We start from the raw sequence: 17830 nt of genomic DNA, 5'->3' as shown, positions 1-17830 counted from the left end.
TGAATCTGCCTTTATTCACATAATAAGTCTTACTTTCCCTATTAGATTATAACCTGGTAAGTGTGGGATATGCTATGCTTGTTTTGTTTAAGTCTCTCTTTGCCAGAACCTATGTTCTTGACCCAGATGATCAGCAGATGGGTAAAAGACTGTCTGACGCTGATGTACCCGACGTTCGGTAGAGCATGTGTTTCACAGAGCTCTTCCCACTGTGGGGAGGGCTCGGCTATGACCGTGGTGAATTTCTGTCACTCACCCTCTGTGTCCCCTTGGGCAGGATGGCTGACTGGAGTTGTTCCCAGGCAGCATGTGGGGCTTCCCCACAGCTGATGGGTTCCGTTTCTACAGAACCTGCTTTTGCTGGTTGGCTAGTTTTCGGGGTGCAAAAGAATCCTTTTGTTCATAAGCATTACTGCTAGCAAAGCAAGTTAGCAGGCAACCAATATGACCCAGAGAACAAATTAAAAAAGGACATTCAGTGAAAACCAACCAGAAGGTAAAGGTAAGGAATAGGTAGGAAGGAATCTATATTTTGAGGTATGTTTTTCTAAGAGCAGTCTTTGGAAAACCTATCTGAGAATGACCTGGAGAAAGGTACTTAAAAATGTTTTCTGTTCCTCCACCTGCCTCATATGGCTATGGAATTAGACTATGTTGGGAAAAGAGCTCTCCATACTTTATTCTGTTTTAAATTTTTTTTTTCTTTTTCTTTTTGCAGTACTGAAGATTGAATCCAGGGCCTTCATGCTGAGCTATATTCCCAGCCCTTTTACAAAATTTTCTAACTTGAGGTGAAGTCTTGCTAAATTACTAAGTTTCCCAAACTGGGCTCATATTTAGGGTTCTCTTGCCTCAACTTCTCAGAGTGCTGGGGTCAAAAGTGTGCCCCAATATGGCTGGCTCAAACTTCTTCTCTCTTTTCTTGCTTTCTTTTTCTTTTACTCCTCTCTTCCTCCTCCTCCTTCCTCTCTCTCTCTCTCTCTCTGTCCTTGTCCCGCTCTCTTTCTTTCCTTCTTTCTTTCCACACTAAAATTTGAGAACCTCTGCTCTGAAGAAAACATAATTTAGTGTACATAGCCAGCTTCTACTGCAGCCTTATTTGACATGGCTCGTGTTAGTAGGCAGTTACACTAGCCTCTAAGAATACTTTTCTAGGTCTTAGGAGACCTTTAGGGTCATAGTCACTTCTTAGCAAATGAGCTCTGGTTTGCAGTAAAAGACCTGGTTTCTTCCATATCTGTTTCATAAGCAAACGATCACAGCAAACCTTTACATACACTCATCCACTTACTTTCCTAGCAAGCTTTTATGGGAGGGAGCCCCACATGGAAGCCAAGCACACACTCAAAGTTAAACAGCTAAATAATCCAAAAAGTTGTTTTTTTAATTGAAATTATTTCTCTATTAAAAGTAAAAAACTATTCCTACGTTCAAAATAGCAAAAAGCACATGGACAGGGAGTCAGGAGACCTGGGTGTGAGCTGAGCCACTCTTACTAGACATGTGACTGACTGGTCATTCAATCCCTCGGTTCTCATTTCTTCTCCCTCCGTGAAGTGACATTCCAGAGCATTCCAGGGTTCTGTCTAGCTCATAAAATCTCCTTGTGCATTCCTTACTAATCTTCTTTAATGTATTTTGTACATTTAACAAGTCTTCTTAAAAAATGCTTAGTACCCATCAAAGAATGATTATCATTAAAGATTTGCTTCAACATTAAAGTACTTTAAATTCCCATTTCACACACATCCATATAAATTAGTCTCTGCTAGACAGAGGGACAAATATTTTAAAGACGGGCATTATATTTCCAAGGGTTTATTTAATTATTTTTTCTTTATGCACCTGATGCTCAAGGAGGGGACACCTCGTGTCCCTAGGAGATGCAGCCAGAAATGTTGAATAGCTTGGCTAATTCAGCCCAAGTAAGGGCTTCCTGCTTTAAAATGAGGTGAAAGCTTATACAACTATTCATTTTGCTGTGAAAATTTCCTCTGTTTCTGTCGATGAGTTTTCCCAGTGGATGGTACAGAATCCTATAAGCAAGCACACCCCAAATGTTTCCTTTTCATAATGATCTGAAGCACAGAGGAGTCTTGAAAAGACAATTGTCTGGCTCCTTGTGTTGCTTCGTGGGCCTTAAGTGCTCACAAAGAGGATTCCTTATGCTTTAATTTCTCTTTATTTTTCTGACTGTAAAGACCCTTGGGGTAAATGCCAGCCCCACAATCCTGGCGTTATATGGTTACTGTCAGCCTGCTCATATGATGCTTCCTGTTCATTAGCCCTCTTTTCATCGGACTACAATGTCCAGGCTTTGCTGCAATTCTTCGTCAACGCCCATCCCTTCAATAGGCTGTGAATAGTATTAAATGGTGTTTATGCTAGCTATTGTTGCCTTTTGTGTGGTTTGTCTAATTCACAGAGAAAAGTCTGCTTTTGTGGTGGAAGACCAGCTACGTCATGGCACACCATGTGCCTTCTGATGGGACCCAGTCCTGCTGAGTGATAACATTACAGGCCTGAGCTTTGCAACACAATCCCGTATTCTTGCCGCCGTCAATACCCTCGCAGGCAGACTGGTTTACTCTTTTTATTAAGAAGTAGGGGGAGATAAAGCACAAACAAATACCAAGCCCTGAAACAAAGCCGAAAAGAAGGATAAGTTCAACTGATTTGCAACTTACTCAGCCAGCCAGGCAAGAAGTGAGAGAGCAAGTGAAAAGAAAGATCACAGATTTATTCTGTTAGCCACCAGACACACCAGGTGTATGCGCCACAGCAACGAATGCTTCCCATTTCAGGACTAAGACTGCAGTGTGGTTTCGAGATATTGTTTAAAATGACATGTAACACCGAAGTCACTGCTCGGCCGGGCTTTCTCGAAAGTGCTCACAAAAGAGAGAGGATATTGTATTGATGATTGCATTATCCCCTGGTCTGTGAGTCTTTGCAGGGCAGGTATGTTGCTATGTCTTGAAAGGGCTTTTGATGTAAGAAGATCATTATGGCCTCAGTGGTAACCGATCCCTGGCAGCTCTGGCTTTTGGTGCTGTGGGTTATTTCATCCTGTTCCACTGCGTAATCCCTTTTCCAGCTATCTACGATCTTCTTTATACCCCTAATGGTAGCTTATATTGGAGTTTATTTATTTATTTCTTCTCCTTTGAGAAGAACAGTGCTCCTAAGACAGAGAAAGGTTCATGGAAAGGAAAAGATTTTACCGTTAGCTGATGGTACCTGTCCTTCTGCATTGAAAAGACGTGTCTGAGTGGTGGATTCCCCTAGCTTTCCTCATGTCTGCCCACTTTCTAACATAGAAACCCATCCAAGTTTAAAACTGAGCCCAGGCATAGGCAAGAAAAAAGAAACCAGGAGCCATGGCTAAACAATGTTACAGAGTTCGTGTTTCCTGGATGAGAAAGTGTATAAACAATATGATGGCACTGAAAAATACTGACAAAGTGGGATGATTTTAATTTCTATTTTAAATGCTGAAAATTTGGTTCTTTAATTAGGAAGTTAAAGTAGTAAGTGTTAAATCCCCCATCTTACCTCCAATCTGAGAAAAGCACAAGAACTGCTTCTCAAAGAATCCAGAAGTTATTTTTCTAAAATGATACTAACCCATGAAAAGCTATCCTCCACCTCAGGTGTCAAGTATTTATTGTACGTTGAATGACTCCAGCATTGAGCAGGTTGCTATGGTAGGATTCCAAGAAGCAGTTTGCCAAATCTTGGGGTGGGGGGAAGTAACACTAGAAAGAAATCAGGATAATGATGTACCATTGTGGCAAGAGGTGACAAGCCCAGGTCTGGAGATGGAGCAGCCAGCACAAGCTGGGATGACAGGAGAGCAGGCTTCTCCTGCGTTTGTCTTGGTGACTTCAGACCTGAACCTTGAGTGTGAGATGTGAGAGGTTCTAGGTAAGTGTTCACTGCATTTAGATGAGTCACTTGCTGGAAGGACAAAACACTATTTATATAGGGAAGGGCAGGTAGGGGTAATTACCAGTAAGTAAGTAGCAAAGGCCATTGCTTGGAGACAAAATGAATTTGGGGGGACAGGATCTGACCCTTGAGCATGGGAGTCCTGAAGAACTTACCCTTTCCTGAAGAACAGTTCTCTCCTGCAGGAAAAACTGAGATCACTGTGGGTGGTGAAGCGAGTCAGAAAGGGGGAGCCTTGGCAATACCTGAATGAGCAGTCACACCTGGTGATCAGTGGATGGGAAGGACAGAGAGAGGTGGTCCTTCCATCCAAATCACCTACCTGCTTGGCTGGACTAGCCAGTGGAGGGAGGATGAAGGAAGTAGGTGAAGAAGCCAGACTCTTCAGTAGGACAGAGGCCAACTAAAAGTAGGCACCTGAACTCAGGTCAAACAACCTGCACTTGATAAAATGGATCTCCATCCATTCATTCTTTCTTTCTTTCACATACTTGTTCATTCATGTGATGTGCATTTTTTCCCTTAAATTCTTTTATCGGTACATTTTAGGTATACAATACATTTACATTTCTCATTGGGATCTTGTACCTTTACATGATGTATCTTGGTTCTTATTGTTTCCCCCTTCCTCTACCCTCCCTTCGACTCCTCCACCCCTCCCTATTTACAAAGACTTTGTTTCCAGTTTTTCTTTTTCTCATATTTTTTCCTTTCCCTTCTTTCCTTTCCCCTACCCCTCGCACTTCCCCTTCCCCTTTGGACCTTTTCTTCCTATTCATGTGATATTCATTTAATACAAACCATCATATCTACTTGACAAAACAGGGTGCTAGGGACTCTTGTGACTATGAGGAGAATTTGAGAATCCTTACAATAGCATGCTAGCTTCTTTAGTGCAGAAATATTTCAATCTGTATAGTTAGGGTCAGTGAGCCCACATGAAGGGTTTCTCCTCATTATGTTTAACTAAAGGAAGAGGACATCTGCATCCAAGCAGTACACAGGCTTTGCTCTTCTGCTCTTCTTTAATTGATTGATTAATTCCTTCATTCATACATTCATCAGCCAAGTAATTATCAATCCACAAATATGTATTTGGAACAATTTAAACTCTGGTGACAGAAAAATCAATAGAACACAGTTGCTAGCTTTGAGACGTTCATGGTCTAGTAGTAGGCTCAGACTTATGAAGAATAATTATATGAATAAAATCATTATATAGAAGGTACCACTCATGAACCACAGAGGATGAGGTGCCTACCTGTACCTGGAGAGCCCTGGGAAGGTGTTGCAAAGAGGCTGATGTGTGAGCTATGTCATGAGGAAAGATTGGTTGGCCCAACTGACAGGGGAGAGAGTGGCATTCCAAGCAGAAGGAACAGCATCTGCAAAGTGAGCTCTCCATGTGTTCAAGGATCTGCAAGCAGGTTGGGCCTGATGGGGCGAGGTGGGAGGGGATGGCAGTAGGGAAGGTAGACAGAGTCAAAAGCAGAGGGTCTTGGCTTTATTGGACCTTACAGCCAAAGGGTCAGTGCTTGTTTTCTTCTATGTGGTCAAGCTCTACTTTTACCTCTGCCTTGGTTTGCTTATTTACTACCTGGTCCCCACCTTTCCTTCTCGAGAACTTGGCAAAGCCATTCCTCACCTCCGAGGCCAGCTATACCTTTCCTAGACCTCTGCCAGCTGTCTACAGTCATCTTCTCCAGCTGAAGCCCTGTAGCTTTTCCAAATGCAGAACCTTAAAGCCTCAGGAACTGAAGGAATTTTTAAGGTCATCAGACTAGTGGATTTTCAATTTTCCCTACCTTAACAGACACAATCGATTATTTTTCCTGCAAGATACATTTGCCAATGTGCACTCGTATCATTGCTATAGTAAACTAGATAGGCTAAAGTCCTGTCCCTCACTCTCCAACTCAACTAATGCCCAAGAAAATGCCAGTAATGGTGAGTGGCATCATCATAGGACTGACAGTGGAGCTGCAGACATCGCCCTGCTTCAATCATATGTAACAGATTCCTATGACTGAGCTTGTATCCGAGCTTGACCAATGCTTGGTCTACTTACAACACCCTGGAACTTCAGCTTGAATATTCCCAAGGATGTGAATCTCAGTCTCATAAAGCAATCATTTGTTCCAAAGTTAGACAGTTCTTCTTAAGTGGAATTAAAATCTCCTTTTCTGTGACTTTAGTTCACTTTTTCTGTTCTACTCTTTGTAACTACATAGAGTAAATATAAGCATGCCTCCACTTTATGGTCATTTAAATACCTAAAGATGATTATTCCCAAAGCAATTTTCTTTTTCCAGTTTAAATATCACAATGACATGGTTTCCATTCTTGGAGGGGACTCCATTTCACCAATGTAGCTCTTAAAATGTGATACTGAGTTCTAAAACAGTACTGTCACTGTTGGCATGCCAGCAAAGCATACAACTGGGACTATTACTGTTCTTACACTGGATGCAATACTTCTATTAATGTAATTCAAGGTTTCATTAGCTCTGCTGGTAATTTTGCCTATTGGCCAGAATTGCAATTTTCATTAAACTCCTAAAACAATTTTATTTGAATTGCCAGTGGCTCAGGTGTCTCTTGTCTTCTAATCGGTCAGGCATTTTCAACCTCATTGCAGAAGTTTACATTCACCCCTATTAAATTCCATCTAATTCATTTTCCCAGTTGTTTCAAATTGTCAAAATCAATTTGAATATGTATCTGACATCTAGTATATTAACTATCCTTCCAACTTTGTGCCATTACTAAATCTAGTAAGCATGCCTATTTTATTCTAATCCAAATATTTAATCAAAATATTGAATAGATGGAACTAATGATATTACCATCTTCTCTAAGTTGCATTAATCTTAATTAGCATTAGAAAGGCAAAATATTTTAACCAATTTTGAATCTACCATACATACCTATTCCACTTGGCCACTGATATACAAAATGATATGCAATTCATTTGAAATAAGTATTCAACTAATTTGTGATAAAGTTCTTTCAGAAATATAGATTAAGGTTGCCATTTTAGTTCCATGCACCCTCATTCAGGGGAAAGAAGGTCTTTTAAATTTTTATTAAGAGAGGCAGGAAGAACAGAAGCTATACAATGCAGACATGCCTAAATTGTTAAATGTTCACATAGGGAAAAATATCAAGTCAAAAGACAAATAAAAACCTGGGAGAAAACATCTGGAACAAATGTAAGAAAGGGCTAATTTCACTAATATAAAAAGAGCTAATATATGAGTCAGTTTTTATAAAAGAGTGAACAATCGAAAAGAAAATGGGCAAGGGATATGAACAGGCAGGCTATTCATTAACACAAATTATTAACATACAAAGAAATGTTCAGCCTCAATCAGATTGGAAGCCAGGGAGATCAGAACACAGATGAGTTACCATTCTGCACCTGTCAGCCTGGCAAAGGTGAAAACATGCTATTTAGGACAAGCGCAAAGAAATCTTCCAGCTGATTCCTTGCAGATTGGCACCACCTCTCTGGAGGTCAACTGGAAATTATTAAGTGTTAATATACACAGACTCTTTGATTCAACAAATTTGCTTCAGGATTTTATCTCACAGGTTATAAAGAAATAGACAAGCTGACGAAGATGGACCAGAACTGTGATAGTTAATTTTGTGTCAACTCGAATAAGAAATGCCTTGCAGATTAGTTTAGCACAGTTCTGATGTGTTTGAATGATGGACCTACTGAAGAAGGGTGGCACCAACAAATGAGCTTGTGGCCTGGATGGACTAAAAAGGGAAAAAGGGAAAGAAGGAAGTCAATCTTCTGCTTCTTTGGAGGAGCTCATCTTCACCATTGCCCTTGGATGACTTTGGGGTGACTTTTGGATGACTTTCTCCAGGCTGCAGTAGATCCTTTGGCTTCCTGATAGGGACTTGCACGGAACTCTGCAGGCTTTCCTCCTTTGACTAGATCCTCTGGATCTCTAGCGCACACAATCCTTCCCAGTTCCTCCCACCCCACCCCAACACATACCACCTTCTATAAACTCGGTTGTTTTCTGGCAGGCACTGACAGGACTATGCACCACATTTTGGATGGCCTAAAATAACAGAAATGTACTCTCTCACAGTTTTGGAAGCCAGAAGTCCAAAGTCAAGGCAGAGCCATGCTCCTCCTTGTCTCTTCTCAGCTTCTGCTGGTGACTGGCCACCCTCGGCATCTCTTGGCTTGAGCAGTGTCCCTCTGATCTGTCTGCACTTGACCTTCTCCTACTGCTATGCAGGTCAAGTTGGTCACACTCCAGTATTACCTCATCCCAACTTACCTGATTACATCTACAAAGACCCTGTTTCCAAACAAGCTCACGTTCCAAAGTACTGGTACTAGGACTTCAACACTTCTTTTGGGGGGACACAATTGTATTGGTAACACAAACCATATAATCGATATATTTCATTAGATTTACTGTTTCTATTGTCTGTCTCTCCCCATGGACTATAAATTCCACAAGGAGTTTCTTTTTGTTGTTGATGAAACCCAAGGGCCTGGAGCAGTACTTGGTGACTGGTAGACATGCAATAAGCATCTTTTGAGTGATGCCAGCTATCATCACATGACTGTGCTGTTCAGTCAGATCAGTCAACTCCCTGAGCTCTCACTATCCAACTGCTAAGCCTTCTTCAGTTCTCTGCTAAAGAAAACACAGAGCAGCTGTTGAAATATCCTAGTTTCCTAATGGTTACATTTCTCATTGAAAACATACTCTGGACGCTCAGCCTCCAGCAATTCATCAAAATTACCATTTGCAGGTGCCTACCGCTTACAGCTCTAGCAGCTTCTCTCCAGCAAAACAAAGAGGAAACCTGTTCTGTCAAACTCATAGGATTGCCACAAAAGCTCCTTCAGCCCACCGCTTTCTATAATGCCAGGGACGCAGCCTGTGATCCTCAGTGGCTTTACCTGGCCTCCATTTATTGTGGAGAGGCAGAGACTGACTTCTCCTTGGAACCAAACAATGAGGTGGTGACAATCCCCTCCCACAGACAGCACCAGTAAGCCCCTCTCCACTCCAGGAGCCGGACTTCTGTTCATCACCTCCTACTCTGGACTTGGAGCTTGGTTGACTTGTATCCTCAGGCCTACTCAGAGTTTTATTTTCTGTCCTGTGTCTGATGCAATGGAACACTTATTTTGTGTTTGAAGCCAGGCAATTTTGGGGTTTCCTCTTTCATATTTTATTTTTTAAAAACAAAATAATGTATTGTTTTCTTATCTGATGAAAACCAACTGGATATTTTAATATTTTATCTATCATTATTACAAACTGAGTATCCCTGTTCTGAAAACCCAGAATACTCTTAAATCCTAAACTTGGTGAATGCCAACATGGTGCCACAAGTAACACTTTCTGATAATCTCGTGTAGGTTGCCACAGATACCCCCAAACCTTTGAAAGGCAAGAGATTATCTTTTCTGATAATCCAGTATACAGACTTTTGTTTCATGCACAAAATTATTCAAAATCTTTCATAAAATTACCATCAGGGTATGTGTATAAGATGTGTATGAGATAATAAATGATTTTCATGTTTACACTTGATCTTAGCCAAAATGCCAAAAAGCAAAGAATTTTCTATTTAGATCTGGCTCCCATCCCCAAGATATCTTATTATGTATATATAAATCTTCCAAAATAAAAAAATCGAAAGCTGATACGCTTCTGGATAAGGGATGCTTAACCTGTAAATGATTGGGGCAGAGAGAAAAAAACCATGACCTCCCTGGGACATTTTCAAGAGTTCTCATTTGCTTAAAACTGATGAATATCACACAATATAATAAATATAGTAAGCAAGGAAATAAAAATGAATACATAAATTTCCAAGAGAGTGTCTTAAATATATCTCTGACAATGGCAAAAATAAGGTTTATACTAAATGTTAGGTCTATTTAATTATGAAATTCCAAGGGAAAATTTGCCCTAAAATATTAAAATTGATCTGTATGATAATTTCAGAGATCTTCTGCTAATTTAAATTTCATAAAGCTGTAAAAGAAGAGAAAACTTATTTTTGGCTATTTGGCTTATGGCTCAGCTTCTTATGACTGGTTTGTGTGAATAAATCCTGGGTGAGCTGAAAATGCAAAGGTGAGGTCTTGACTTTTAACGCATGCTGTACCAGGGGAGTGGCTATGCAGAGAAAAAAACAGGTGACCATGGAGCCTCTGGAGGTATTTGAAAGGGTAGGACAGGCTGGTGGCCATGTTTTAGGATGAGTCACCTGGCTCGCCTGGCTGTGATGCAGGAAAGCTGAGAACCAGGAGACAAGCATGGAGGTAAAGATAACCTTATCTCCTGACACTGCAAAGGAAAAACGTTAAGACAGAAGTTAGGCAGTGATCCCCAGTCCAAAAATTGCAACAAAAGTATCTCATAGATGGAATTGGGCTTAAAGATAAGATGAATCTAAAAAAGGAAAACTTTGTCTTGAATAAGTTAGTACGAGATGTATATGCCTCATATTCAAACTGCTGCTGCTCTCTACTTTCTTACATTGCTGTCTGACTCCTCCTAAACCTATGGCAACATTGCAAATACTACATAGGCATTTATGCCCAGGCTTTGTCTGAAAGGAGCAGTCAGAGTTAACAAGTTGTTTCATATCATGCTTTTTGGGGACCTCGAGTTCCTAAAAGCCCCATAGCTCCAGCAGACCAGTTTGTTTTTTTTTCTGCTCAGAGATCCACTTTATTCAGTTCTGTATATATGGGGACATCGGCCCAAGCCCAGTGCACCTTAGCATGTATCACTCTGGAGAATAAAGCACTCTGTGTACACAGCCAAAAGCGGCACTGCCTGTACCCTTGGGACCTGGGTCCAGCCCTCCCCAGCCCCTTACCCCTCTTAAAGTGTCTAAAGGGGGCACAGGAGGGGCTGCCTAGCATCCGCATAAACAAGGAAATAAATAGGTGTCAGGGGCCGTGCTTGGGGCACTGCTCCCTGCTTCCTTCTTTCTAGCTTTGGGAACCAACAGCACAGGAAAGCAGTCAGCTGCAGGGTGGTCCCTTGCAGGTTTGTGATTCCCAGGGCCTCTGCTCACCACAGAGCAGCAGAGGGGAGGGGGTCTGCTCATCCCCTACCCGCTGCACGGCCGTGGTCCAGCCGGCCCTGTATTCATCTCTTGTCCATAGCCTATACTTTTATCCTTTTGAGGCCTGCTGTGTTTGTCAGGTGAGGGTGGTGGTGGTGGGGGGATAATTCAGCCCCATCAGCCTGCACACTGTGGGGGCTGGGGGCCTGTCTGTGCTGCTGGGAGTCTGCACCCTCCTGCTTCTCACTCCAGGGGCCAATGGAGCTTGCCTAACTTTGGTGAGAATAATCTCCTGCTGCTCCCTACACGCCTCTGCAGGAGAGAGAGGCGGAGAGTTGAGAGGAGGATGGGGGGGGGAGTGTATGTATTCTTGTTTCTCAGAGCAGCCTTGGGAGCTATGGGGTCAGGAGGGGCACAGGCATCCCCAGGTTGTCCGAGCACTGAGACTGGTGCTCAGCCTGTCTGTAGTAGCCACATGGAGGCATGAACACATTTTGGAAAGAAGCGGGCCCACTCTGGGTATCCCTGCTTCAAGTGCCCGCATCCCCCAGGGTAACTGGAGGTGCTGTCTTGCCCCGAGTCAGCCGGAGGGAGCGCAGGGTGGAGGGCTGGGGCGGCGTCCAGGGTTGTTGAGTGGGCTGTGGCCCTGTGGGAGGTGAAGGGAGTTAGAGAGCCTCCTGGCTGGCAGTCAGGAACTCTTCTGCCCGCTTGTGCGCCTCCAGTGCCTTGATGGTGTCCACATCCTGGGGCAGTTCCGACTTCCTCCTGAGCAGTACTTTCTTCTTCTTGATGTCCTCTAGCATCTGCACAGCCTCTGTCTCCACCGTCCTCTTCAGAAGCTAGGTGTCTTCTGCCATGGGGGTCTCTGTCTCCGTGGAGTACACAGGAGGCAGTGGTGCAGGTGCTCGGAACATGGGATACTTAAGTTGAGCCAACTCCTGGATCTTTTGCCACATTTCTTCTCTTTCCTTCATTCGGAACCGGCCCTTCTGTTTCTCTGCCTTGCACTGCTGTGTGCAGTCATCGAACAGCTTCTGATTCATTTCCATGAGCAGCTTCAGAGCATTGTAGATGAGTCCGTGGACTGTCTTGTTCCAGTGGCTCTTGGAGTTCCTGTAGAGTGCAAGGAACATGATGGGGAGGACGCGGGGCAGCATGGTCACTTATCGGGTTCATGATGGTCTCATGGTTCCGGTAATAGAGAGCGCGCTCTGCCGCCTGGAAGTGCAGGCTGGAGACACACTTGGCGAGCTGGTGGAAGAGCGGCTCCATCACCCTGCTGAACTCCGAGGGCTCCATGACGTCCAGGATCTCCTCCAGCTCATTTAGGAACATCACCTCCTTGGGACTATGGGTCTTGGGGCAAAGCTTGAGAAGTCCTACAGTCACCGGCTCAGTCAGACTGCTGTCCTTCTCCAAGAATTGGACCACACCGTATGCCAGCTGACAGTGGTACACACTCAGTGACTTGACCTTGGGAAGGGGAAGCAGGACAGGGATGAGGAACATCTTGTGCTCCCCCTCGAGGGGCAGTGCAAAGCCATTGGAGGTACTGCCCAGCATCTCCAGGAGCTCAGCCATCCCGCTGTGGTGCTCTGTCTCTTGGATGAACCTGTAGAGGACGTGGTTGATCTGCCTGCGGATGTAAGCCCAGAGCCCCAAGAATCTGCCATAGATGAGGTGTAGAATGGTCTTGAGAAGGTCGGGCTCTCGAGGGTCTTCACTGTCAAACAGATCCAGGAGAGAAAGGACGAACTTTCGGTCGATGTACTTCTTGGCGATATTTGGCTGGAAATCAGGAGCCTCGAGGAAAAGCAAGAAAACCGAGCTGGAGGTGCGGCCAGGCGGCTTTTAGTGTGGGCTCGTCCTCCTCCGGGTCGAACTCGGCCCCCGTGGGATTCGACGAAGGTGGCAGCGTTCGGGAGAGGCTCACTGAAAACACAGTGACGGCCTCGGGGTAGATGGCCTCCGTGACGACGTCACGACCGTGGGTGACATACCCCACCACCTCCTTCAGTCCCGCCCGCCTCACCTCCTGGAATTTGAGGTCACTGAGTGGGTCCGACGTAAAGTCAAGAGAACGCAGCCCTGGCGCAGCTTCTGGATAAACCGCTCCTCCTGCTCCTGGGTGGGCGCATCCTTCAGGGCAGGAGCTTCCTAGCTCCCTGTTCTTGCTGAGGTTGAAGCGGGAGGAGCTCTGCCGTCGCTCTTCTTGCCGATCTGGGGTCCCCTGAGTCCTTGATTTTGCTGAGCTGTGTCGGGGTGCTGTTGCTGGGACGCTTGGTGTCAGCGTTCTCGCCTCCACTATCCTTGCCCGAGCTGCTGGGCTTGGCTGGGCCTTTGGCAAGCTTGGGGGGCTCCTTTTCCTTCTTCAGTTTGTAGGGCGTCTCGCCCGTCCAGACCCGGCCCGCTCCGCCTCCGGCTTTGCTCAGCCGCCCTCCGCCTGCTGGCTCGGCGTCCCTCCTCAGCAGACCAATTTAAACAGGAGATGGGGGTCTGAGTCCACAGTAGCTCTGAGCCTGCAAACACCACACCTTCTCTAAGCCACTAGTTAGCTCCCCGTCCGCCAGGCCATCTCCAGAAACCCTGAGGACTCAACTGACACGGGAGAAAGCTGGGACAGGTCTGTCACGGCTGTTAGGCTCTCTTGGTTCCCTATTGTATATGACTTGATTTCTTGAAAGAAGTAAGTCAATCTTGATTTTCAGAGCATTTGGACAGTCACTGAGAGTCATGGTAAGCGATGATTTTAGGTTCTGAGATTTTATGACATAAACATTAGAGTCCTCCAACACACCCCTTCTCATTATGCACAAAAATTGATTTTCACTGGCTGCAATTTGCACAATAAAGAAAACCTTTGTTTTCAATCTACTGATAAGAGACAATGTATGCAGCCTTCTCATTGATTAACTCTTCTGCTTTCTTAGATTCGCTTCTTTAGAGAAGCATTAAACATTAAGAGAAAATGATTTGTTCCCATTGATTACATGTCATGCCCATCTGACTGCCATAGTTTTTATATTAAAGTTATTAATTATGCTATTAATGTAATTTGCAGAATCAATAAATCACTCAGGATCTGACTGCATGCCTGGTGATGTTTTTTTAAATAAATAAAAGCAATTTTAGAAGAAATAAATCTGTGACAGCAATAATAGAGGAAAAGACCAATGATTCACTTTATGTATTACAAGGAAAAAGAGACTTCCTCTGGTTACTTAAATGGTGAGCTGGGTTTCTCAAAACATCCATCTTCATAATGTGAAATTCTTAGAATCATTGCTAATTGCAAGCACTGCGGAAAGATGACTTCCCACTGTTGACTGAAATTCCCTTCCTGATCTCATTCATTAAAGTTGCTAAGGTATATGCAGTGTGGTGAGGCCAGCCTTGATTGGGGTCTTCCCCAAGTCTCCCCTGAACTCTGTTCATATTGACTGGGGATTCTGTGTGCTTATCCAATTCTATTAATGCTTCTCTCCCTGCAATAATTGTCAAAAAATTAATTACAATAAGCAGGTAGGTAAATCTGCTCTGTAGTTTGGTTCTGGCTGACTGCAAAACCTTATTCTTTGAAGGAATTCTCTGGGTATTGGAACTAAGTGATGATCCCTTGGAATTTTCTAGAAAATACATGATTTCAATAAATGGCTCCTCTTTCCCCATTAGGTTTTAAGGGACTCACCTACCACTCCTGCCAGTTCTTTGGGAGCCCAGGACTGATTATAGTATTTTTCTAATATTTAACAGGTGCCTAAAATAGAAGGAAGTTTGCCTTTTACCATGGGGGGAAATATAGGTGCTAGTTTAGCTTCAAGGGGATCCAACCAGGCCCTCCATTCAGAAAGCCCAGTGCTTGGTTGTTGCCCTGCATTGCTGTCTTAAAATTCTTAGTAATTTTTGAATCAAAGGATCAGCACCTTTCATGTTGTTCTGGGTCCCACAAAGTTTGTAGACTCTCCTGCTGTGTAACACATGTTCACACGTCCAAAATCACACTTGACACACAATCTACATGCACAAATCAAATTTTAAGCATGGAATGACTGCTTCCCCATAGTGTGGATTTCATTTATTTCTTTTTGCAATAATGGAGAAATGCTCAAGTCAGCACATTTTATGACTTTTCAGAGGGAGGAGAGGCTAAATTCCAATGATTAACTTTGCTGCTAGTGGATAGAAAACTCCTGATATAAAAGCAGACTCTATCCTAGGTGAATGAATATGAATTTTTGAACTTTCCTGTTAAGTACTATAGTCAGTTTTGTTGTGTTGTTGTTAAGTATTTAACTAGCATTAAACAGTAAATTGCTTTCGTGTTCAGGTCTCCTGAGAGAGAGGATGTATAGAAAAGAGGATATGCTGAGAGGATCTATCCTCTTTTTCAATAATGTAAAATCAATGTAGTACCTATTCATTATGTGGATAAGAAAGTACAGTCTATAAAAAGATGCTCAACAACACTAATCATCAGAGAACTGTAAATCAAAAATCACAATAGAGTATCACCTATCACCTGTTACAACTGTCATAAAAAGACCAAAAACAGAAAATAATAAGTGTGGGTAAAGATGTTGAGAAGTTGGAACATTTGCACAGCACTGGTAGGAATACAGATTGATACAGCCATCATAGAAGACCATAGAGAGTTTCCTTTAAAAATTAAAAATGGAGCTAATATATGAGCCAACCATTCTACTTCTGGATTTTTATTCAAAAGAATTGGGATCAGGAGCTCAGAAAGATATTGGCTCTCCCGTGTCCATTGCAGCATTACTCATAACAGGTAATAGAGAAATAACCCAAATGTCCATCAATGGATGAATGGATGAATAGATAAAGAAAATGTGATGTATACATACACTATGAAATACTATTGAACTAAGAAGAAGGGAACACTGCTATATGTTCCATCATGGATGAAACTTGAAGACATTAAGCTAATAAAATCAGCTAGGCACAGAAAAGCAAATACTGCATAATTCCACTTATAGGAGGTATCTGAAATAGTAAAAACTATAGAGAAAGAAAGGAATAGTAGTCACCAGGGGCTAAAGGGAAGGGAAATGGGGCAATGCTATAGTCATGCAAGATGGAAAAATTAGAGTTGTTGTACAACATTGTGCTTGTAGTTGACAATATTGCACTGTACACTTACAATTTTGGTAGGAGCATAGATCTCATGTATTTGCCACAATAAAAAAGACAGCAGAGTCAATTCCTATCATCAAAAGCCCTGTGGTCCCCTGATGCCTCTATTTCTCCAACATCATCAGTGTTTACACACTAAGATTTGGAATTGTTGACTCCTTACACTATTTCTCCCCAAAATATGATGGATTGTTTGAACTGAAGATGCATAAGATTCAGGAGCGCTTTCTGCCTTCTGTCTGATTGCTCTCAATCATGAAAAGACTTACAAAGACAGAAAGTCTTTGTATTGTGTCCCCTACCCTTTCCTGCCCAAAAACCAGAATGCAAATTCACTGTTCCTCAGACCACCCTTACCAGCTCAGGGAGGGTGGAGCCAGAGGAAGGTGTGAGCAAACTGGACTCCATCAGTATCTTCCTATGGTTTACCTTCCCCCAGTTTCCCACCTTCAGCAGCCTATGGGACTTTTCTTTGTGTCTCTTCTCCCTTCGTTACCATTCTTTGTTAGGTATACTCTATAATTCAGACTTGTAAGCCACTCCTTTGGGTCATTTTAATTGACATTTCTCTCAAGTGATGAGTGCTGAACATATCCATAAACTTGCTTGTTTTTCTCTTATTAATTTGTCTTTGTCTTTCTCTTTTTAATTTGATACAGGACTCTTTTCCATCTACAAATATATGAGGGTTAAGGGAAAACTATATTTTATCTCTATAGGGAATTGATCTAGATCACTTTAGTCCAGTTGGCATAGGTATTAGTTGGGCTAGGTTTGCTTCATGTAGAAGCTAGGTCTCCTATGCAGTTACAACCATAAATGAGTGGGGCTTGGTATTAGTTATTCTTACTGGCATGCTCTGATTGCCAGGAGAGGAAGTTTAGCACTTTGCTTGTAGGTGTTTGTATTTATCTTTGACCCACGAAGAAGTTTTGCATTTCCTGCTGTTCTCTACATCATGTTCTGGAGTGAGCATCACCCTGGGATCCATATCGGTGTTCCTAGACTCCTGAGATGAATAACTGTGTATCATTATAATCTGCTGTAATTTTATATTATTTTTATTTTTTTCATGTAAATATACTTTATTCTTCCACCGCCCTATTAGCTTTATTGGTATATTTTAGGTATAAAATACAGTTACATTCATCATTGGGATCTTGTACCATCACATGAGCATCTTGGTTCTTATTTTTTTCCCCTTCCCTTGCCCTCCCTTCACCCCCTCCACCCGTCCCTATTTGCGAAGACCTTGTTTCCATTTTTTTCCTCTTCTCATATTTTTTCCTTTCCCTTTTTTCCCTTCCCCTACCCCTCCCAATTCCCCTGCTCTTTTAGACCTTTTCTTCCTGTTACACAGTATCAGTTATACATTTTTAAAATTACAATATCAAGATCTAGGAGACATTACCGCAGATTTTACAGAATTAAAAGGATATAGAAAGCATATTACAAAAATCTTTTTTGAAATAAATTTGACAGCTTCTAAGAAGTAACTTGGAAAACAAATTAATGAAACTAACTCTGGAGGAAATATAAAATTTGAATAGCACCTATTAAAGAAAGTATACTCCTAGCTTGAAAACCTACCTATATGACAACAGCAGGCTCATACACATTTTAACTGATAAATTATATCAAACAATTAAAG

At 42.6% G+C, this 17830-nt stretch overlaps 1 pseudogene; it reads right to left on the bottom strand.

Annotated features, from left to right (window-relative positions):
* Positions 1-11395: 11395 nt before the first annotated feature.
* Positions 11396-17170, bottom strand: LOC101717310 (serine/threonine-protein phosphatase 2A 56 kDa regulatory subunit delta isoform pseudogene; annotated as a pseudogene).
* Positions 17171-17830: the final 660 nt, after the last annotated feature.

This window comes from Heterocephalus glaber, unplaced genomic scaffold, assembly GCF_053883595.1.
Source record: "Heterocephalus glaber isolate CG9 unplaced genomic scaffold, H.glaber_assembly_v1.0 deba00001577, whole genome shotgun sequence".
Classification (NCBI taxonomy): Eukaryota; Metazoa; Chordata; class Mammalia; order Rodentia; family Bathyergidae; genus Heterocephalus; species Heterocephalus glaber.
Note: the sequence above shows the minus strand (reverse complement) of the source record. Positions and strands in the feature narration are given on the sequence as shown.